Raw genomic sequence first — 24,337 nt, forward strand, 5'->3', positions numbered from 1 at the left:
TCTTAGTTAAAATATAAATTGATTTGAAAATCTGTACTTGAAATGATAATGGTGTCTGCAGAAAATTACACTTTGTCGATCATGATGGGGATTATGAGGATATATGTATCAGTAACTCTAGCTTCACTTTGCATTTTGGGAAAAGTCCTTAGAGAAAAGTTGTTCTGACACTCCTCCTTATGAATTGTTGGTTGGAGGAAGCCCCAGGGGCTCCCAAAACAATATGGTTACTGTTCCTGGTTGCCTACTAGAACTAGAGGAAAAACAACTTATCATCGGTCAAGACACCACACAATGTGATTACTGAACATGGAGAAATCAAGCTGGGGCTGATCTGGGAGCTTCCTCCTTTCTGGCCAGCATTCACAGTGCTGGAAGATAGTCTATTTGGAAGTTAGTGGTTGCCAGGTGTCATTTCGTTGTTTTTTTTTTTTTCCCTTTTACTGACCTACTCTGGTGATGGGATAGCCAAACACCCTAACAGTCGTGCCAGAAACCCCATCCAAGGACTGAGGAATCTGGATGCAGAGATCCATGGTTAGGCCCCAGGTGGAGCTCCAGGAGTCTAATTAGTGAGAAAGAGGAGGGTTTATATGAGCGAGAATTGTTGAGACCAAGGTTGGATAAAGCACAGGGACAAATAGCCAAACGAATGAAAACACATGAACTATGAACCAAAGGCTGATGGGCCCCCAACTGGTTCAGGCCCTCTGAATAGGTGAGACAGTTGATTGGCTTGATCTGTTTGGGAGGCATCTAGGCAGTGGTACCAGGTCCTGTGCTCATTGCGTGAGTTGCCAGGTGTCATTTCTTAGTAATATAGCCACTGATACTGCTATGCTCCAGTAAATAAAACTCTTTAATTATACAACCACCTCTAGTTAATCACAATGGGTTTTAAAAGCGAGCTGCTGCTATGGACCATGCCTGCTTCAGTAAGTTCTGCTTCAGCCTGGGACTGTAACAAAGTCCATGGCCCATGTTGCCACAGGGGGTCATAGGAACCATGCACCTTGAAATCCCAGAGGATCATGCTGAGGCATCGGTCCCTCATTGTCCCTGGGATGGCTGGCTCTGACCCTCATTGGACTGGCAGCAGAACTTACCCTGCTTCCCATGAGTGTGCCCTGCCCCCCACTTGGGAGCGATGGCCCCGCCTCTCGACAAGGGTGTGAGAGTCCTGCTCCCCCTCCTGGCATGCCATGGGCCTAGGAGAGCTGGTGCCATGCCTCATTTGAGGGACTTGATCCCAGAGGCCTGGATCGATCAACCAGCTCAGCTGCCACCTAGACCCACATCCTGCGCCTTGTGTTGGCTCCCCTAACGGCTACCTCATTTATGAGCTGCAGGAGTGCCTGAAATGAAGCGGTCCTGTGGAACAACAACCGCAGGATCTCCATGACTGAGGCAAAAGCAGGATGTCTAAGAGGAGTTTCAGTGAGGGTCCAGTGATGACAGTGTGCCAGAGGCCTTGAACCAGACCAATGACTCATTGAAATGAGCATTATGTGGGTGGTATTGATTGGACAAAAGGTTATACTGCGTGACACACCGCAGCTCCCAATGCCACTAAGATGAATGAAGAGGTGTTGGGAGGACAGAGGAGCAAGGTGTGTTTTGTTGTTATTGTTTCTTTTGTTTTGTTTTTATTTGGGGGCGGAGAGTGGGCGACACGTTGCAGTGGTGAGGGACTGATATGCAGGGGCTGGGACGCCGGTGTATGATGTGAAATTCTCAAAGAATTAATAAAGAATCATGTTTATTTTCTTTACTTTTCTTTTTTTTAAGAAGACAAAGTAGGACACATACTAGTTGGGAAATATTATTATTAGGGTACTAACTATATTTGTAAAATATGTATTAAAATACATTGTTGGGCAAATTGTTGAAATTCCAAGTGTTGTTTATGGATGAGGAAAGAATGAAATTAGAAAGGAAAAAGGAAAGACATCAAAACAGTCCTAAAATGATTTCCACTAGTTTGTAGTGTTATTTTATTATCTTCTCTCTTCATTTACATAGTATGTGCCCATCACATAAGTAGGTCTGGATGATTTAGTTTATAGAGAAACAGTGGAAAAACAGATTTAAGAAATCATAGTTTTATAGTAGTACTCTAGATATCCATGAAAAACATAAAACTGAGTCAATTTTATCAGGAATGTTTGAACATATGTGTTCCTTAGCACAAGTTATTCCTTGTGATTACTTTTTTTTGACATTTTTCTTTTATTTTTGAGATTATATTACGATTATTTCATTTCTCTCTTCACTTTTCTTCTTCCAAACCATCTCACATACTTCTCCTTGCTTTCTTTCAAATTCAAATTTCAAATTCAAATGAATTTTTTCATTAACTAATGTTACATGCATATATGTACATGCATGTATGCATAAATTCCTAAATACAAACGGCTCCTTTTGTAAAATGTTAGTTGTATGTCATTTTTCAGGGTTGATCATTTGGTTTTGATAACCAATTGATATGTTGTTCATATCATAACAAAGACGGTTTCTTCCCCTCTAAACATTCCTCAGTTGCCTGCACTCCTCTGTGTGAGGTTGAGGTCTCCTGGGCTTTTCTCAATCCACTTCAGTATGTCTGTTATTGTCCTTGTTCATCTCATGCTTAAACAATCAAATTGGTCACAATTTACAGGTGTAGCTTCTGACATTACTATAAAACACGACCCTATAGCAAACTCCCTGATCAGGTGCCTCTTACAATCTCTCTGCCCCCTTTTCCTCAATGTTCGCTGAGCTTTAGGTGCTGAAGTTATTTTGTGGATGTACCCATGCGACTGAGGTCTATTACACTCCATCTTGATTGGTTGTGGTTTTCTGTGATACTCTCTATTTGTTGCAAAAGGATTTCTTGATGAGGAGTGTGGATTAAAATTGTCTGTAGGTATATAAGGACAAATATAGAGTTAAGGATTAAACTGCTTTGGGGAAGTGGCTGTCTTGGGTTCTTTTCCAGGGTCCATGACTTCACCATCATTGAGTAGCTGACTAGGTTTCCAGTACCAGGCACGATTTCCCCTTACTGAGCTAGCTTTAAGTCCAATTAGAAAGATGTTAATTACTACCAAGTATGCAATGCCATAACTATACCCTTACCATTACTGTGGCATGCTGGTTATTGTTGTGGCTCATACTGCTTACTTGACTCCTTTGGAAGCATTCATGGCACCTTTGGGTACTATGAAAATTTGTCTTTAGGGTGATGGCAGTTAGGCTAGTCCCAGCTCATAGGCCTCTAGGTCCTGTGTGTAAAGTACATGGTTTGTTCAGCAATAGGACCTTACCTTTTACCTCTGGGAGAAAACCAAGGACGATAGTAAATACTCCATGTTTGGAGAGTCTTTTGGGTAACCCCAAACAGCAACTGAAAAGAGACATTTACATGCCTGGTTTTAGAGTTTTTTGTTAAGTAGAGTTTGGCTCTTGGAGGGAACATTGTTAACCCTAATGAGAAAATTTTTGTTTAAATAATATATGTGTATTTTATGCATATTCACTTACGTTATAGTTTTTTTAGATAGAAAATTATATGTTTCGTTAAGACTTTTTCAGACACCTTCATAGTTATTTTACCTACCTCCTCCTCCTCCTATATTTATCTCCCTCCCCATCCCTAAATAAAGCCTTCTCTCTCATGTTCCTTTTCCCTTATCAGATGACTTGCACCCTTTGCCTCTCTATTTCTCTCCTGCGCTGTACCCTGACAAAGGTCATGTTTTACTTCCTCGGTTTCTGTAGTCATCCAGCATGTATACTTTCCAATGGGTTTCAGGATAAGTTGTAATTTGTGCCAACTTTTATTTTTAGGAGAGATGTACATCATTGGTAATTTAAAGGAGAGAACACTCTACCCGAGGGGAATTTCTTCTACATCCCATACAATATTCTAATATCACACAGAATATTTATCCTGCATAAAACTCTTATACAAGAGCAATACCAGATCATTTAAAAATGTACTTCTAAATTCTCTATTTACCTCAGCCAAGAAATATTTTTCAATATACACTATATAAATTTGTTCTAAGAATTTTGAATAGATATTTGTTTCTAGATACCCTTTCTGATCTTTCTCTTTCTCCAATGTTGAAATAATTTTCTAATCCTTATACTGGGCTTGTGAAATTAGAGAACAATATACATATAAATGTTAGAAATATTGACTGAAATATACAAGATGCTGAATTTAATTAATAGCAATACTACCAGTAAATATTTTGGTTAGTACTGGGACTTATGCAGGGACACTTGGCTCAACCTGGGAGGAGGAGACTGGACCTGCCTGGACTGAGTCTGTCAGGTCGATCCCAGTCCTCAGGGAAGACCTTGACCTGGAGGAGGTGGGAATGGGGGGTGGGGTGGGAGGAAGTGGGGGGCAGGAAGGGAGAGAACAAGGGAATCTGTGGCTATTATGCAGAACTGAATAGTATTGTAAAATAAAAAATAAATAAATAAATAAATAAATAAATAAAGAAAGAAAGAAAGAAAGAAAGAAAGAAAGAAAGAAAGAAAGAAAGAAAGAAAAAATATTTTGGTTAGTAATTCAAATTTCATCTTCTCCAAAGTTTTACTTTCTCCACCTTCAAAGATCTGAGGTTAATCATGTTTTTCATTGGGTATGCATGTGCAATCACATTTTCTTTGTATTTTATTTATTTATTTATTTATTTATTTATTTATTTATTTATTTATTTATTTATTTATTTATTTTGGTTTTCCGAGACAGGGTTTCTCTGTGTAGCTTTGCGTTTCTCCTTGATCTCTCTCTGTAGACCAGGCTGGCCTTGAACTCACAGAGATCTGCCTGGTTCTGCCTCCCAAATGCTGGGATTAAAGGCGTGTGCCACCACCGCCAGGCTATACATTTTCTTTTAAGTGAAAAACAACAAGAAAAAATATTGTCTACACTTTTATGAAACTTAAGTGCAATTTATATATAAACATGAATATTTATATATTTTATATATGCATAATTTTCCAGGAATATACAAACACAAAAAAGCACTATGTATATTTGGTATAGGGTTTTTCACAGCTGCTCATAAAATCATATCCCCAATGGCAATACCACTTGTGGTACTTGAGTTATTAATAATTCACCAATATTGATCTGTGTCTGTAACTGTCAGAATCACAATATAGAAAACTCTTTGATCAGAACATCTTGTGAGGTCACATGTGTATTTGAGTACTAAGATAAACATATTTCACAATTATTTTATTTCTATTTATTACATCTAGGGTATTATTTAAGTACTTATAAAATTACTCAGCTAGGTCTATTTCTTGCAGAGATTATCGTAATCCTCTTCATATTTTACTGAAAGTTTATGGGTTCTGTTAATGTTAATAATCACAGACATAAAAGAAATACTCTAAAATAATAGAATTTCAAAATGTTTCTTATTTATGATTTTTTTTAGTGGCAAGGTAATTGAGTAGGGTAATGTAAAATTTGTTTCTATACTCTTTAATGTGGTCAGAGGAAAATAATGTGGCATAGAGTTATTATTATGTATATATTACTGTATTTACACAATTTTAAATATATGATTTATATTATATAATATGCTATTCTTTATATATTATTGATGCCTTTAGTTTTTATTTTGTGAAATAAAGTGGCTATCTTCCTTCAGAGTAGAAGTTACAGAAAACTAAAATGAAGAATGAGTCAGAAATAATCAGTGATATATAACAAGGCCCCATGACACACACCAAAAAGTATTTATAACATGATTGAGGAAAACAAACAAACAAACAAACAAAAAGACCCAGCTGCAAATTTGGTGGGTTGTGTTCATTTATTTTTTTGGTTTTATTTTCATATTTTTTAAGCAAGGGGATTTTATGTAGGAACAAATAATGGGAGATGCTGAGGCTCTACTTACAGAAAGGAAGGAAAAAAGTGGAAAAGAAAACAACTTATATATAATCCTCAGAGTTTACACGTTTATTTAAATCACCATTTTTTTTTCTGTTAGAAGACACATGTGGTCTCCTTAAATTAGCTGTAGTGACACACGCAAAAAGATATACACACCCACTAGCAAAATCCACGCCAGAATAGAGCAGCCCTGTAAGAACCTAAGCATCTCATTTATTATGATGATTTATTATTCACCGAGTGCCAATGCAGTGCTGGCTCCAAGGAGAGGGAAACATGCTTGTGTTTCAGATATTAAAATATGAATATAGATGGAAGGAAAAACTGTTGTGAATCTGTTACTAATAATATATAGCTTTCCTATAGAAATATGTAGTAGAGAAAGTACAGTCGAGCCCCTAAAGATGAAATGATTAAAAGCATGGAATACGGAAACTAAAATAACAAAATAAACAGAAAGAACATGTGTGGAATCACAACTAAGGTATAATTTGAATAGTAGTTGTGTAGAACATATGAAGACAAGGAAGTTAAGTCCTTTCTTCTTCTTCTAAATTGTATTCAATGAATTAACCTTCTACCCAACTGAATGTATACTGACTGTATCCTCTTCTTAAAAACTTGAAGGTCTTAAGTCAATACTTATTCTTAGAATATTCTCTTCTATTGAAGCATTGAATAATCCACTTGGAATTTTCCACAACTTGGTGTATACACCATCACAGGCAAATGTACACATATATTCTATAAAGAACACTGAATTTTAGACAACTTATATTAGAGAATTTTTATTCACTTATTGTCATAGATTATATGCTAGAAGACTGGGAATAAAAACCAAGTGATAAAATTAATCTAGCATTCACAAGAATCCTAGTTAAAATTTGTGCCCTCTTGCCTTAAAATTACAAAAAAATATATACTGTAACAAGATCATTTAGTAAACTATAGACAGTTTCCACACTGTTTTTTTAAACATTTTAATTTGTTTTGTAACTTCAGCACATATAACTTAATACTAACCTGTAAGGTGCCAGATCTATTGGCAAATGCTTAGTGGGCATTTTGCACTGAAGCTTTATTGCAATATAAAGTAGTATTTAGTTTTGCCATTTAATACACAAGGAGAATGAGGTATGAAGAATTTGAAAGTTTTTTATGTTCACAGAGAAAATTAAACAAAGATTCAGTGCCGTATACCCAGATATGTTCTTTATTTTTATTATTTTTATTCTCTATTTCCATGAAATGATTTCTAAAGTTTAAAAAATGCGCCGGGCGGTGGTGGCGCACGCCTTTAATCCCAGCACTCGGGAGGCAGAGGCAGGCGGATCTCTGTGAGTTCGAGGCCAGCCTGGGCTACCAAGTGAGATCCAGGAAAGGCGCAAAGCTACACAAGAGAAACCCTGTCTCGGAAAAAAAAAAAGAAAAAAAAAAAAAAAAAAAAAAAAAAAAAAAAAAAAAAAAAAAAAAAAAATGTAGGAAAAATGTTAACGTAAGAAAAACTCATATACATCCAGCAGTTAATCACTATTACCTGTTTCAATTTTAAGTTTTATTCAGATGAGGTAATACACTAGTAGATATAAATATATTTACAAATAGTTAATATAGTATCAGTCTTATTATGGATCATCTTATATGTCCTTCTGTGTAGATGTAATCACTATCAGGTACCACTACTCACCATTTCACCTCTTTTACATGCATAGCACATTGTTTTTCTGATGTTTTTACTGTTGTGCTGGCTCATCTTATGTCACCTTGACCCACGAACTGGAGCTTTCTGAAAGGAGGGAACCTCAGTCAATAAAATGCATCTTATAAGATCCAGGTGAAAGGCATTTTCATAGTTAATTATTAATGGGTGAGGACCCACCCAGTTGTGGGTAGTTCTATCCCTGGGCTGGTGGCCCTAGGTTCTACAAGAAAACAGGCTTAGCAAGTCAGGGGAAGCAAGCACCCATCCATGGCCTTTTCATCAACCCCTGCCTCCTGGTTGGTGGCCTGTTTGAGTTCCTGTCCTGAATTACTTCAATAATGGACAGCAACATGGAATTGTAAGCCAAATAAATTTTGTTTCCAAGTTGCTTTTTGGTCATGGTGTTTAGTAGCATCCATAGAAACCCTAATTAAGATGACTATGTTTGCCACTGAACACAAAATTGACTTTTCTTATAGCTGTTCTTACAAGTCTTAGCATTTGAAGAAATTGAAGGACTCTCCAGGGAAGTGATTTAAAACACACACACACACACACACACACACACACACACACACACACACACACAAACACACACACACACACACACACACACACACACACACACACATCTTGGGTTATCAAACAAAATTCCTGTACCAGGAATGGATTACCTCCTTTTAAGTTGTTGGTCAGAGTATTTTTAGCAACTCTGCTAAAATATACACTATAACCATTGCTTTTGGTTGCCTACAAGAATTTATTAGCAATAGACAATTCTTGAAGACACATTTTGGTCACAGGACATGGAAAAATCAAGTTGGAACCAACCTGGAAGTTCCTTTCTTGCGGACTAGATTTTAGAGTCCTTGAACATGCTATAAAGGATGCTGAGTGAAGAAAAAAAATTCGTCAATGCTTTTATCCAGCTGTGACCCTTAATTTCTACAATAATTTCCTGAAAAGATATGCCAATTGGTGAAACAGTGGCATGCATGTTATGTGGATAACAAACCTGTTGTTATTATTATCGTCATCATTATTATTATTTATTGTATTTGAGGTCTACTTCCCAGGCTAAATCTCATGCCTTGGACTCTAAACCTGTCCTAGAACCCATAGCTAACACTGTCATAAGTCCTAAGTGAAAACATTTTACTTTGATAAAAGGATGTAATTTCAAATGTCCTTTTATCCTTATACCCATATATTAGTGCTGATCTTAACCTTCATTAGAAAGAAACATTGCAGTGGGTGGTGGTTAATACAGAGACTCACAAGTGGTCAACATGCAGAGAAGAACTAATTATGGAGTGCTTAGTCTCAAACTGAAATTCCATCTCCTCATGTGCTCCCCAACCCCAAGATTTAGAGAACATTAGGGTAGGGCCATCTGGAAATTCAGAAGAGCCAGAGATCAGTGATAACTGGTACAAAACTGTGCCTTCTGCACATGATAGGGCTATTATACTACATTATCTATAGTAGAAGTTCTTAACCTCCATAAGACCTTCACAAAGTCAAGCCAATTATTATCTAGCATGGATGGGAAGTTGCAAAGGATGACACATCTTTATCCAAGGAGCTATGGAAAGCTGATGGTTACCGGGGAAGGAAGGGCCATTTTTCTTCATGAGTGTGGTCCCTTGTAGGTTCCCCATGCTCCAGGGAATGGCCTCATACCTATAAATATACAGGTGGCAGTCACTAGATTGAGTAAACGAAAAATGACATGAAGTTGGAATAGGGAGGTGTTTGCATGTATGAGGAGTCCTAGCAGAGTTGAAGAGGCAAGGGGAAGTGGAAATGATCAAAATACAATGTGTAAGTCTATGAAGTTATGAAAGAATAAAATAAAATTATCATTAAATAGAATGTCATAATAGATTATACCACACTAGCCCTATTCTTTACATTAATGATTTTAGTAGAGACAATGAGCAGGTTATTTCTTTTAATAAAGTAAATTTTGGGGATTTTGTGATATTTTCCATTCTGAAAATATCACTAAATATGTTTATCTCTCTCTTTTTTTTTTTTTTTTTTTTTTTTTTTTTTTTTTTTTTCCGAGACAGGGTTTCTCTGTGTAGCTTTGTGCCTTTCCTGGGACTCACTTGGTAGCCCAGGCTGGCCTCGAACTCACAGAGATCTGCCTGGCTCTGCCTCCTGAGTGCTGGGATTAAAGGCGTGCGCCACCACCGCCCAGCCTGTTTATCTCTTTTTAAAATGTATTAACTATATAGAAAGGAAAAGCCATGATAAATTCTGCTTTATGTTCTACCACAATATGCAACAGTACATGCATATACTAAGCCTACATGAAATGAGTTATTCCACATATTCTCTCAAAACTGATAAAGATAGATGGGTTTGGCCTATAGTTTTAGCACTTAGGAGACAGCAGGATGATAACAGTTTGAGCCACTTTGGGATGCATTGTGAGAACATCTATAAAAAATAGATAAATAAACCATCAAATATATTATTATTAATAAAAATCGGATAAAGACTGATAACTTATGTTCTCTTACCATTACTGAAGAGAGAATTTAATTGAAAATTTATCTTCAGAAAGCAGGAAAACAAAAACCATGGGCTATATAATTATGTAAAGCAAATAGCCTGGATGTTCAAAATAAAATTGTTTCTTTTCAACATTTCTCTTGTTTAATAATTATATTATTCTGTCTTGTATTTTAGTGCTTTCATAGGTAGAGGCATATATGCAAGTTTTCCATAGCTAAGATGTCATCTTCCTTGTTGGATACCTAAAGCAACATCTTATAAATGACAGTAATACTTGTATTTACAGAATTTCTTAAGTGGTAGTTCTATATCCCTTCCACTATTGACAGTTTAAAAGTGGATTGAGTATGTTCAGCACTAAAACATTTGACCTTCTGTGATTATCAGGCTACCTCCCAGGAGATTTTAATATAGTTATCTCTAAAAGTGACCAAGGCATGGCAAGCCACCATGTACAGAACAGGAGTCTCATAAAGTGTTAAATAATAACACAGTATTAAATGATCTTTAAAAGGGTATAAAGCACAGTGCTAAACAGATTTAACTGCAGTTTGAAGAGACCTCACTTGCAATTTTGCACTTACAGGATATCTATGACATGTACTCAGTGATACAAAACCATGGACCACACTGTTATAAAACGTACATTTCTCAATCTACACATAGAAATTTTCTAAGAACATCAAGCCTCATTTTTCTTTCAATGCAAACAGGACTAATGCTACTTGCCACCTGCTTCATAAGGAATATTATGAGGATTCATGAAATCATTTAACAAAGTGTTTCCAAGTGCTTAATTAAGTCTCTGGCAAGAACGCAGATCTTCATTCATCTTTTCAGATCAGTAGAGAATATTCTGGTCACAAAGAGTTAATACAGCGGATTAATTTTCTTCTTTCCACCTAAAAAGTCTAACTTTTGTGTGTATTATGTAAATAAAACTATAGTGCTTTATAAGTTTACTATAGCAGAATGAATACAATTTTTAATTAAATTGAAATGTTTTAAACAATTTTGTTAGCAGTGCCTATTAGAAAACACCAGAATTGTATTTTTTTTTACTTTCTCTCTCGTATTGATCACAAAATGAAATTTTAGAAGGTTAGAGAAACAAATCTCTGTCTCTGTCTGTCTGTCTGTCTCTCTCTGTCTCTCTCTGTCTCTCTCTGTCTCTCTCTCTCTCTTTCTCTCTCTGGATTTTTGACACAGGGTTTCTCTATGTAGCCTTGGATGTCTTGGAACTCACTCTGTATACTAGGCTAGCCTTGAACTCACAGAGATTCAACTGCCTCTGCCTCCCAAGTGCTGGGATTAAAGATGTGCACCACCATGGTCTGCTGGGGTATGTCTTTCTGTATGCTATGAATATATGTTGATCCCATTCATTTACAAATAAGCTGCTTTGGCCTATGGCAAGGCAGCTTAGAGGCAAGTGGGAAATCCAAGGAGAGAGACAGGAAAGAGAAAAGCAGAGTCTGAAAAGATGCCAGCCCGACACCTAAGGAGCAACATGCCAGCAGATGGGTAAAATCATGGAACATGTGACAAAACATAGATTAACAGAAACGGGGTAATTTAAGATATAAGACTAGCTAGCAAGAGGCCTGCCATAGGCCATACAGTTTATAAATAATATTAAGCCTCTGAGTGATTATTTTATAAATGGCTGTGGGACCGTGGGGATGGGTGGGACCAGAGCAAACTTTTGACTACAGTGGACCCGGCCAATTCTTAAACCGTTAATCTCTAGTCAAGTATGTAGCAAAATATTAAATGAATTTTTAATCTCCTACAATTCAAATTTATGAGATAGCATACCTTAATCAAATAAACAGTTAATTTATAGGGTTCATGTACAACTATGTGACCCCTTTTCCACTTCAATAAAACTCATGATAGTTTTTCTCTTAGAACCTTACAGTATGAACCAGATACAAATTAAAAGAAAAACAATATCCAGAAAAAGTTCATTTTCTTGTATACTCAAAGATCAATGATTATTCTCAAAAGGATTTGAACATTTTTAAAATTAAAGCATGTAGTTGTCATCACATCTTTACTTAAGCATCTTTAGTATTTTTCTTACATTATACAATACTTTTCTGTAATTCATGACCATTATGTCATTATTAAAAAAAAGGATATATGCTGGTTTAGCACCAATAGCAATAGAATGGCATGTTAAACAAAATCATGTTAATATCCACCTTTTATACCCACAAAGTATTAATTAAACAGTTTTTTATTTTGTTTGTTATATAGCTGTTTCAAATTATTCACAGAGACTCATTTTTTCAGATCCATAATAAAAACATCAAGCAAGAAAACGAGCAGACTAGGCTTCCCACTCAAAAAGACAAAGTCAACCCTTTGGAACTGTATCAAGTACTCTTCCTACATTTTTTTGTTTAAACTTAACCAAAACTTTGGCTTCAATATAGGACATCATAGCATCATCACTAAGACTAAGTCCCAGTTAGTAATTATTGTTGTCTGGTAAATGTCCATTGTCTTCACCTAGCTCTTATCTCTAGTGTCTAAGAGAATGTCTATTAAATTGTAGGTGTTGTACATTTATTAAGATAATGGACAGGCTAAATTTTTCACCTAGCTCCTTACTTCTTAATTTTATCACCTGTTGTTTGAATGTTAGATGGTCTTTTAATTAAAAACCTGGTACCAGATATTGGGGTGAAAGCTGAAAGATCAGAGAAGCAGAGCAAGCAACAGCCACCACCTATTACCTCACCAACTCCACAAATCCTCTGACTGAAATCCCCTGAGACTTCACCCAAAAGTGTCTCAGCTGAACTGCCTTAGTTTCTGTTTCCTCACGCTTTATATACCTTTCTCTTCTCTGCCCTCACTTCCTGGGATTAAAGTCATGTGTGCTTCCCAGTATTGGGATTAAAGGTGTGTGCCACCAGTCTGGCTTTGAACTAACAGAGAAAGGATTAAGGGTGTGTACCACCACTGTCGGATATCTATGTCTAATCTAGTGGCTGGCTCTGTCCTCTGATCCTCTGGAAAGGTTTATTGGGGTACACAATATATCACCACTATCACCAATATTTATAATCAACTCTAGTGACAAGAAAAACATTTAAAGTATTTTTGAGGCAAAGAGATATGAAGAGAATTGCAATGCATTGAATATTTATCACTAATGACTGCTCAATGGACTGAATGAACTGAGAGTGTAGCTCAATGGTAGATCAGTCAGCTTGCACGAATAAGGCCCTTATCACTCCCCAGCACTGGAAAAATAATGAATAAGCAGACACTTCTTTTGCTTTTTTATTATTGATTCTTGTTTATAGTCATTTAATTTGGGAAGTTTTCCCCTAATACTTTTCTAGATCTAAATAGTGTTTCTGACATCATAAGGAAACATTCTTCAGTAGTTTCCTAATTTTTTTATGCAAGGAATTAAATTAGAGATTACATTCAATATATATTTTACCATGTGTAGTTTTGTTCCAAATATGCTAATAATCCCAACCTTACACTTAGTAAGATAATACAATATCTTACATTTAAAATTATAAAATAATTTGCATAACAGCATGCTATTTTAGTTATTTTTTTCTATTGCTGGGAAGAGACTCCATGACTAAGGCAACTAATCTGAAAAAAAAACAACACATTTAACTGGAGGCTTGCTTTCAGTTTCAGAGGGTTGGAACATTATCATTATGGCAGGGAGCAGAAAGGCATGGCAGTGGACCAAAGACTGGGATCTTTACTTCCTGATTCACAAGCAGCAGGCAGAAAGAAAGACCCGAGACTGGCAAAGGCTTTTGAAACCTCAAAGCCTAGTGAAATGCCTCTTCCACCAAGGCCACACAGCCTAAAATAAGGCCACACCTATTCCAATAAGGCCACACCTCCTAATCCTTTCCAAATAGTTCTACCAAGTGGGAAGGGACCAAGCATTCAAATATAATTAGTCTATGGGATGATTCAAATAAAAGTTTATAATAAAATCTAAATGTGTCTAGAAATGTATATAAGTCAAAATATAACTTCTCTATATATCTAATCTCTGTTTTCTTCATTCCCATTAATGACAAACATTTTTGGAGAGCTTTAGGTGTCCACAGACTTTATGGAAAAATTTTGAAGTAAAGATTGTACTTCCCTCCATAGAACCTTATAGAGATGAATAACTTAGAGTACATCTATGATTTGCTATAACGTGATAAAGTGGAGTCAAAATTCTGGCTCCTGGAGAAAATATAGCCCTAAAGGATTGGGAACCAACTGTTCCCAAAAGGTACGATAATGCTTCCCAAAAGGCCATAAAAAAAGAAACATTTTTCACCAAGGACTCTTTCTTTCTTAAGAAATGACATTATTGATCAACTGTTGCTACTTTCTGTGCACATCCACCATGTAATTTAACAATTATACACATTTGTAAGAAGCACAGTCAGTTTCTCATATGAGATTGTTGTTTTAATTTTTAAAAAGAAATTGTAATTACTGTTCAGTCATTCTTGGAAGGAGCTGGAAAAAAGCCATTATAGAAAAGGAATGAGCCTTCTTTCTCTTCCTCTCTGGGTTATGTTTTCAAAGAATAGAAGTTATTTCATAATGCCACATGCTTGGTCTAAAGGCAAGTGACAGTTCTCCACAAAAATCTTCACTTGCTTTCCAAAAGCTCGGTTGAGGTGATCACTGATGAAAGGTAGCAAACAGACTCATCACACATGGCCTGATCCCATCCCAAAGAGTGTAGATGATTTTTGCCACAGTTGCTTTCTGGGTGAGAGAATGAGATGCATATTGCAAATCCATGTCAAAGAAATTTACTGTGGAGGCTCACAAGTGGGATCAGAGTGCAATAGGGATGGATGTGAATTCTGTAACGCTCATCTCACCAAGGAAAAGTCTTTTTCCTTAAGTTGTGAACTGCTGACTCTTCGGAGTACTTAAGATTGCCTTTCATAATAGTAAGTGTGTATGTTTATGTCTCACCTTCATAGAAGAGATGCCTTAATAAATCTCTAGTATCATTTTTTTTCTCAGTTCAAGATAGAACGTCAGACCACTTTCTCTGTACTTTACAAGAAATGTATTCTATTAATTACCTTTGGCAAAATGAGAAATTAATTGAGTATTTATATTATAGCAGTAAAATGAGAAATTGAGTATTTGTATTATAAAACACACACACACACACACACACACACATATATATATATATATATATATATATATATATATATACCATTTTTTCACATGGCATACTGAACCATATTAATGATCAAATGTTCTTAGTAAGCCAGAGAGTGCTTGTATGAACATTTGTCATGTAAAATATTTAACAGATGTCTGAATTCAGTGTTTCTATTACCAGAGAGTCAGCAGTGATTTGGTGGATAGTATTCCATCAGGAGCCAGGAAACATACAGCCTAGTTTTTGGCTCTGCTACTGACAATTAAATAACAGCAAACAATTCCTGGATCATCTGTGCCTCATTTAATTCACCTTCCAAACAGAAGGGAAGAATATTTCCTCCCATACGGTTTGATCAGGAATGGTAAGAGCAATTAAACTATTTGGACAGAATTTCAGATTCAGATTCAAAGTCAGGATGAGGTGAGGGTGGTCAGAAGTTCGAATTCACATTGATGTAGATATTAGAAATCAAGAATCAAGGAGTAATTCATTCCTGAAATACTTTTTGGGCCAAACATACAGAACTGAATTGCAAAGAGAAACTGTGGTCTGGTAGTTATCTCCGAGTGAGGATGGTCCCCTCAGTCTTCATCAGGGAGAGTGCTGGTTACCATTTGATAACACCAGAGCACACCAGGTGCTCAGACTCTTCACTAGCCCTAGAACAAGAGCTCTAGAATAATGGCTCAGAAGGTTTCATAGGACCTTCATAATACTAATTCCTGTGAAAGTTCAAGGTATTTACATACAGTTGCTATTTAGGAAAAGACAGCAAGTAGAAGATGAAAAGGTAGAGAATCTTTAGTATGCATAATAGTGTAAAGTATTGTAGTAATAAACTACTCAATGTGTCTAATCTAACGGTAAAGTTGATGATGGAATAAAGAGCTCTAACATACCCATAACTTAATTTCTGCATGGGAATCTCAAGAATAAACTAGTTGAAGTAATTTTCAATTCTGGTCTCTAATAAAAACCCATCAGGCTAGTAAATACATACTTATATGTGCTCCAAACTCTAAGACAATTGAACAAGAATATACAGATAAGGGTCATACATCTTGGTGTTTTGATAGTTGTGCTAATTTTTTTTGTCTTTATTCAATCTAAAAGCTTACAATCTAGTACAAGCTACCAGTCTTAGGCAAAAACTCCAATGTGACAGCTGAAAGAACACAAAACATCTCTTCTTTTTCTTACCAGAATATAATAATCAAAATATAGAAAAATAACTACTCCAGAAATACTTTAAATATTAACAGCTAAAGCAATGTTTATTGGTCTACTAAAGAATAGAGTACAATTCAAAGTTTTTTTTCCTTACATGAATCTATATTTTTTCCTTGAAATGGATGTGTATGAACTCTTTAACCTCAACTCCTGGGTCTGTATACACAAACGAAATACTACCTTCAAACTCATGACATTAAACTCCTCAAAGGCAGTTCCTCTAATTATTGACTTTTTTGCCATCAAAAGAGTTATTCCTTTTAAATAGATTCCTAAGTGGCAACATGAACTCTATATCTGACATGCATAGCTTACACCATCACTTAGTCAATACAATATTAGTATCCTCATAGAAATGTCACCAAATATGCTTATATATCATGCACTAATACAGAGTGTCAGATCAAAGCTATGGGTTATGGTTGAATAGTTTTCCATGTTAAATACCAAGCCACATTCATTCTTGAGATGGCTGCTTAAGATTTCTATCTTGGTTTTTTTTTTTTTTATGTCCATCTCCCTACCAACAGCTAAAACAAATTTTTAAAAAAACATCAAATTATTTGCATTAGAGTGGAATCATCCATCAGAGAGCACAAGCTTGAAAGGAAGGATACTGGATGACTATCTGACAGACTGCTGTGTGAAGTTTTCAAAAAATGCATCTTTCTCATTGCATTTAAGGCCTGTTGCATGTGATGGAACCCATACCTGGCACCATTACTGGGGGAAGAACATATACTTCATAGGGCCTAGGACAGAATCTACTACTGCTATTCTACTAAAGCAACATAGTAATAAACTGACCCCTAATGTTTCATTGCAATCACCATAGACTAATGTATCTCTCAGGCCTCATTGGGCATTCATCTTTGTTTATATGTATATATCAGAGGAGCTTAGGTTTTCAATAGATGGTTGGTTGAGATGCAACAATAGAATGCACAGACCTAAATGGGATATCTATATCACACGCCTCCTTCCAAGGCTCAGGATCATCACAGAAGAGGGAATGGTAAAGGTCTAAGAGCAAGAGAAGGTAGATGACTAATATGAAACTGTGCTGCCTGGATATAACAGAGCAGTTGTACATGTGAACTCATGATAGTTGTGATAGTCCATTAAAAAAAAAGACAAAATTTCAGCATAGAATGAAGAGTTGGTCACAAAATCCCACATCTAGCTGAGGAGATATTGGTAATTGATAGTTACCAGGAAAAAGAGAATATTACTTTCATTTTCAAAATTAAAAGATAAATGACAACATTCTTATTTTTTGTTTTCTCCTTCACTCCAGTCCCTCCCATATACCCATCTATATCCCTCCCCACACTCTTTCAAATTCATGGCCTCTATTTTTCATTACTTATTGATACACACACACACACACACACACACACACACACACACACACACACACACACACACACACACTGGTAAATACATAAATACAACCTGCTCAGTCTTTATGTTCATTGTACATATGTTTTCATGACTAACCATTTGATACTGTATAATTGGTTGGCTCTTCCCTGGGGAAGATTTTTCCCTCCTGCTCTCAGTGTTCCTTAGTTGCCTATAGTTCCTTATGTAGGTTTGAGGCCTTATAGGATGTCCTTGATGCCCTCAGCCATGTCAGTTGTTGTCCTTGTTTAGCTCATGTGTAGGTAGGCATGTTAGTGAGACTTTATATGCAGTTTCTGACATTCCCAGGAGGTATAATCTCACAGCAAATTCTGGTTCTTACCTTTTTTTTTTTTTTTTGGCCCTGTTTTCTTCATTATGTTTCTTGAGCCTTAGACAGAGGATTTGTTTTGTAGATATATCAGATGTGACTGGGCCCCACAACTCTCACATTTGATTGGGTGGGTTTTTTGTAGTGGTCACTGTGGCAAAAAGAAGTTACCTTGCTGAAGGATAAAGACTATATTTAGCCATGAGTATAAGAACAAATACTTAGAATGTAATTAGGGATTATGCTGGATATCAGTAAAGTGGTGGCTCCTAGATTTGCCTTCAAGATCAATTACTTCAGTTAAGTCCTAGCTGGTTGCCTAGATTTCCAGCAGTTGTGAACGGCTATGTCGGAGACGGCAGAAGAAGCAAAACCTTAAAATTAATTATCCAGTTTTTATCTACAATTTTGTTAATCCCTGAAATACTTTCATGGAGTAAATTTTACAAACTCAACTTTTATGAAATGATTTTTCAACTCTTTTACCCTATTTGTTATCAAGTACTGGAAATAACTACATTACCTGATCTGTTTGTTATGATCTTTAAGTAAGTGAAGATGGATGCCAAGTAACTTTCCAAATGTTAAATCAGAAAATCAGCATCATTAGTCATCCCTGTACTAATAAACAAAGCACAGTAAGGTCATGAGAAGTTCATATAGGAGCCCTGAAACTGTGTGTCCTGAAGTAGGCATTTCAATATAACAGAATACAAACAAAGCATCTTTACTAATCCCCAGTGCCGCTGAGCTGTTTGCAAGTGCAATGCTTCTGCTTTTCTCTGTTTCGAGATACCATGTCTCTGAGCTTATCTGTATACTTCTTTAAATGTCACATTAGCTCTGCTAACAAAGGACAACATTTACAGTCAATTTCTGGAAAATTCATCTGAAATAACTGGGCAATTAAATAAAAACTTATCCATAAAACAAAGTAAATCTTATTACCAGCACCATGCTCAGAAATTACCAACTTTCATTTTAATGACCTACAGATGCATTACATAATAGAATGTCCTCATTTCAGAAAAATGGAAGCAGCATAACTAGGCACTTGGGAGTTGTCTGGGGAAGCATTCAATTCCTCAAAAACGCAATTGCACTTCAGGCATTAGCAGGCAGAGAGAGATGAGTTGTGAATCAGAGCTCACCTAGTGTTTTTGGTTGAACGGAAGGAAAGTTCAAATGAAGGCAATTGGACTTATTTTTTTCTCTGCCAGGCATTGTGATTTCATCACCCATATTATGCTGGCCACTTAGAAAACATACACAACTATGTTCAGCTTCATTCTAAATTGTGGTTCAGAAATAAAAAATAACACCAGATGGAGAAAATAAAATTGAATTTCTAGTATATTACAAACAAGCTTAAATACTGTGTTCAGCGTCCGTGTGGAGTGTGATTTGGTTTGAAAGAGGGAGTGTGACTGTGCTATGGTGACTCACAGCCCATGTCTGTAAGTAGACACAAAATCCAATGTTTTAGAGTAGACATTTTGCTTTGCTTTTATTTTTTGTTTTCTTTTTAACTGCTATGTATGTAATTATAACAAACTGAAACGATTTCAAAACATAATAAAAAAAACTGGCCAATTTGCCTTCATCACCTTGTTTATTTTGTGTTGTTTAAAGAGATCTTATTAAATTTTATTTAATTAACAAGGATGCTAGAGGACCTCTCTTACAAGGCTTGAGGAATCCATCAGAATATGGTATTCCCAAACTTTCACTGCAACAAGGAACAGAGAAGATGGGGACAGAAATCACAGGTCAACATCTTTCACCAATCTCTATGCTCATTAACCTTACTATTTCCATCAATGATTCTATTCAGACCTGTGTCATCATTGTTTACAATCATGTTTTCCCACAGAGACTTTGGATGAATATATAATAAAACAAGGACCTGAGTGAAATACCAAAGACTACAAATTTTAGAGAACTTACCTTTCACTTAATTTCAATGGAGTCAAGTATGTACTATTACACTTCTCAGTTCTTTTGAATAAAATACTACTTTGAGTATTTTTTAAATGTGTTTTTAAATGATAGATAATATTTCATTAATATATCACTCATATATCATCACAGTTAGGGTTATTATTGCTGTGGTGAAACACCATGACCAAAAGCAAGTTGAGGAGGAAAAGGTTTATTTTGCTTATATTTCCATATGACATTTCATCCATCATCTTAGGAAGTCAGGGCAGGAACTCAAACTCTGCAGGAACTTGGAGGCAGGAGCTGACCTAGAGATATGGAGGGGAGCTGCTTACATGGTGTTCTCATGGCTTGCTAAGCCTGTTTTCTTTCTTTCTTTCTTTTTTTTTCTTTTCTTTTTTTTTTTTTTTTTTTTTTTTTTTTTTTTTTTTTTTTTTTTTTTTTTTTTTTTTGGTTTTTCGAGACAGGGTTTCTCTGTGTAGCTTTGCGCCTTTTTCTGGAACTCACTTGGTAGCCCAGGCTGGCCTCGAACTCACAGAGATCCGCCTGGCTCTGCCTCCTGAGTGCTGGGATTAAAGGCGTGTGCCACCACCTCCCAGCTAAGCCTGTTTTCTTAAAAAGCCCAGAATGACTTCAGGCACCTCTCCACTTTTGCTAGTAGTGTCTAATCTGGTGTCGTCCTTGTGGATTCCTGGGAATTTCCCTAGCACCAGGTTTCACCCTTACCGCATAATGTCTCCCTCTATCAAGAGATCTCTTTCATTGCTTTCCCACTTGTCCCTCCCCCAGCTCAACCATCCCATTCCCTCATATTCTCATCCCCCATCCCCTTCCCTCTGTTGCCCTCCTCCCATTCCCAGTTTACTCATGGAGATCTCATCTGTTTCCTCTCCCCAAAGCAATCCATGAGTCCCTCTTAGGGTCCTCCTTGTTTCCTAGCTTCTCTGGAGCTACCTCAACTCTATATATTCAGCTTCGCTAACTACCCATTGGGAGGCTTTACCCTTTTGGAGGAGGGCATGAGGGGTTGTTGGAGGGGGCTTGGGAAAAGCAGGAGGAGGGATGAGATGGGGATCTGTGGTTGGTATGTGTGAAGTATGTGCTCTGTGCATGTGTATGAGTTTATGATTTCTCCACATATGAGGATAGATGCACATGTGCCATGTCTCAAGTACAGAAAGTAGAGGACAGCTTTCCTTTAAAAGTGAGTCTGGGGTATGAACTCAAGCTTCCAGCTTTTCATAGAAAGTATTTTTTACCCACTGAGCCTTGTGGTTGGACATATATATTCTTATTCTTTATGCTGAATTTATGTTGTTAGGTGGACAATACATGTTTGAAAAATCCAACACTGAAATAAGAGGACATGTTAGCCCCAGATAGTAATTTTTAGTCATGGCAGTGTTTGTTTCCTGTTATGCATGAAGTTATTAGAAGTCCCTGTTTAGGTCTCATAGTTAGCATAACTATAAATTATTATCTTTTTCTTAGAATAATTGAAACCATTACAGGCTGTAGTAATAGCCTTCAGCCCTCACATTAGCTGCAATATTCTTGAAACCGCCTTCTTCATGTGACTTGGAGATACATTTTTTATGACACTAGTACACAATTTGCTTTTTCCAGGTTTCTATAAGATCAGTTCTCAGTCATCTTACTTTCATCCATTCTTCTCACCTGGTAGATTGGGGCAGCTCTCTAGCAAGGACATCACTTTGACACCTAGATAAGAGGACATATGAAGGGAACAAGGTCAAAACAACATCAGCTGGAATCTTTTCATGAAAGGATGAATCCAAAAGAAACTTCTTGTAGCTTAAGAAAGCCGTATTAAAATCCACAAAATATGTGATCTCTTACCTAGAGAAAATATATTCTAGAATAAAAAAAATTAAAATAATAATTATAATACTATCTGTAGAATATTTTAAAATAAACATATTTTGTCTCTCTATATAGAACTTTCACAAAGAGTTGGATATTTGCATGTGGATTATGTGGACAAATATCTGGCCATACTAACATATTGATTTCCAGTGATACAATTCAATAGGTCAGAGTCATTTGTCTCTCTGGAATATACCTAGCAGAGAGGTAATGTCCCAAGCAGTAGACCCTCCAAGGAAATAATGACTATTTGAAAGTTGATCCAATAGTGTTTCATCTGTGTGTGGGAAAAAGGTTGTGGGCATGTGTGTGAGTGTATGTGTGTCAATCTGCCTGTCCTTGTTGGAGTATATATTTTAAATACCTGAACAATATTTTTACTTGCAATATGCTATGTGATACTGAAAAATTCAGTTATATCCCTAAGCATCATTTTTTATCCTAATATTTTCTCCAGTGATATAACTATCTAAAGAATTCCCTAATGATTAGGATGAAATTATTACATGAAAGAAGTTCCGATCCAGATATAAGAGAAGTATCATTAATTTTTCAGCATTAATTGTTAAAATATAGAGTTCCAAACTCTTACATGTCTGGCACATTTAGTGGTTTGTTTATTGCTTCTTCAAACGCAAGTGTCAATCCTTTACTGATTAGACTATTCTAATTAAAGAAAAAGAAAACAATTTAGTGAAAATGCATGACATTATGATGAGAACTTATTGATCAAAAATTAATTAAAAAAGAGATCTATTTCAATCAAAGGACCTGCTTTGAGAAATATCATTTATCAATGACCATTTTCTTCAAAGAAAAGGTAGAAAATATCTAAACTTTCCTCCTTTTTAATTAAGAACAATTTTTCAAATGAGAATTATAATAGAAACGGAACTGTTTGTTATAATGGGACAAACTTGGCCATGTTTTGATCCAATAAAATATACATTTCTACTTGTGTAGCTGGAGTTTTGTCCAGTCCTGCTGGGGCTCACAGCCACTCAGACCCAAGTAAACACACAGAGACTTATCTTACTTATAAACTGTATGGCCATGGCAGGCTTTTTGTTATCTAGTTCTTATATCTTAAATTAACCCATTTTTTTTATTAATCTATAAGTTGCCACATGGCTAAGGCCATACAGTCTATAAATAATATAAGTCTCTATATGTTTACTTGAGCCTGAGCGGCTGTGAGCTCTGGCGGGACTAGAGAAATCTCCAGCTGCACACTTCTTTGAAGTTTTTGTTTTGGGGTTTTTGTTTTTGTTTGTTGTTTTTTTGTTTTGTTTTGTTTTTTTCACTCGCTTTGCTGCCTGGATGTAGGCTGATGGCTTGCTGACCTTGGACACAAAGTTATCACCTATCTCATGCCTCTGACACTAACCCTTCCCCACCGCAATGGACTGTACTTTTTCCTAAATCATTAACAAAAATGAACCTTCCCTTCCTTCCATCGCTTTTCTCAGGTGTTTTGTTCTAGCAATGAGAAAAGAAAGTAATACAAAAGTGATGTGCTTTAGAGTTGAAATACTATTGAAAATATAAATACATTTTAAGTTGCTTATTTCAAAGTTAGAAATAAATTAGTCCCAATGTGTCTAACCGCAGTCCAATGGTACTAGGTATAGAATATGCTCACTTGGTTATATTATTTTGAATTTCCTCTAGAATTTGGAAAGTAGTCTAATACTGAGTAGAGAAATACATGAAACAACTAAAATAAAGTCAACTAATTCTCAGTGTCATGTTAGTGTCTTAGGAGTATTTAAACTTCCTTATTATTCATTTATGACGTTTTCCATGTGAAAGTAAAATTATCCTTTAATAGTAAGGTTTATCATGAAAAAGCCTACTATACAACTAGGTGGAATTGCATGTGTTTTAAGGGTGCTTTGAATATCAGAAGGGACATAGCCAAGATTTTCAGAGCCAAGGCAAGATTGAAGAAATGTCTTTTTTCTTTTTTTTTCATTTTTCTTTATTAAGAAATTCTCTACTCACTCTACATACCACCTACAGATGCCCCCTCCTCCCACCCTCCTCCCCTCCCTCCCAAGCCACCCCACATTCCCAAATGTCTTAATATTGATTTTAAATAAACTGAGCACTTAAATCAAGCACTACTAGACAATATATAGAAAATATTATTTTATTTTATAATAATATATATGAAATATTATTTACAAAAATATATAAAATGCATACATATATAAAATA

This window comes from Peromyscus maniculatus, chromosome 9 (assembly GCF_049852395.1).
Source record: "Peromyscus maniculatus bairdii isolate BWxNUB_F1_BW_parent chromosome 9, HU_Pman_BW_mat_3.1, whole genome shotgun sequence".
NCBI classification, from domain to species: Eukaryota; Metazoa; Chordata; class Mammalia; order Rodentia; family Cricetidae; genus Peromyscus; species Peromyscus maniculatus.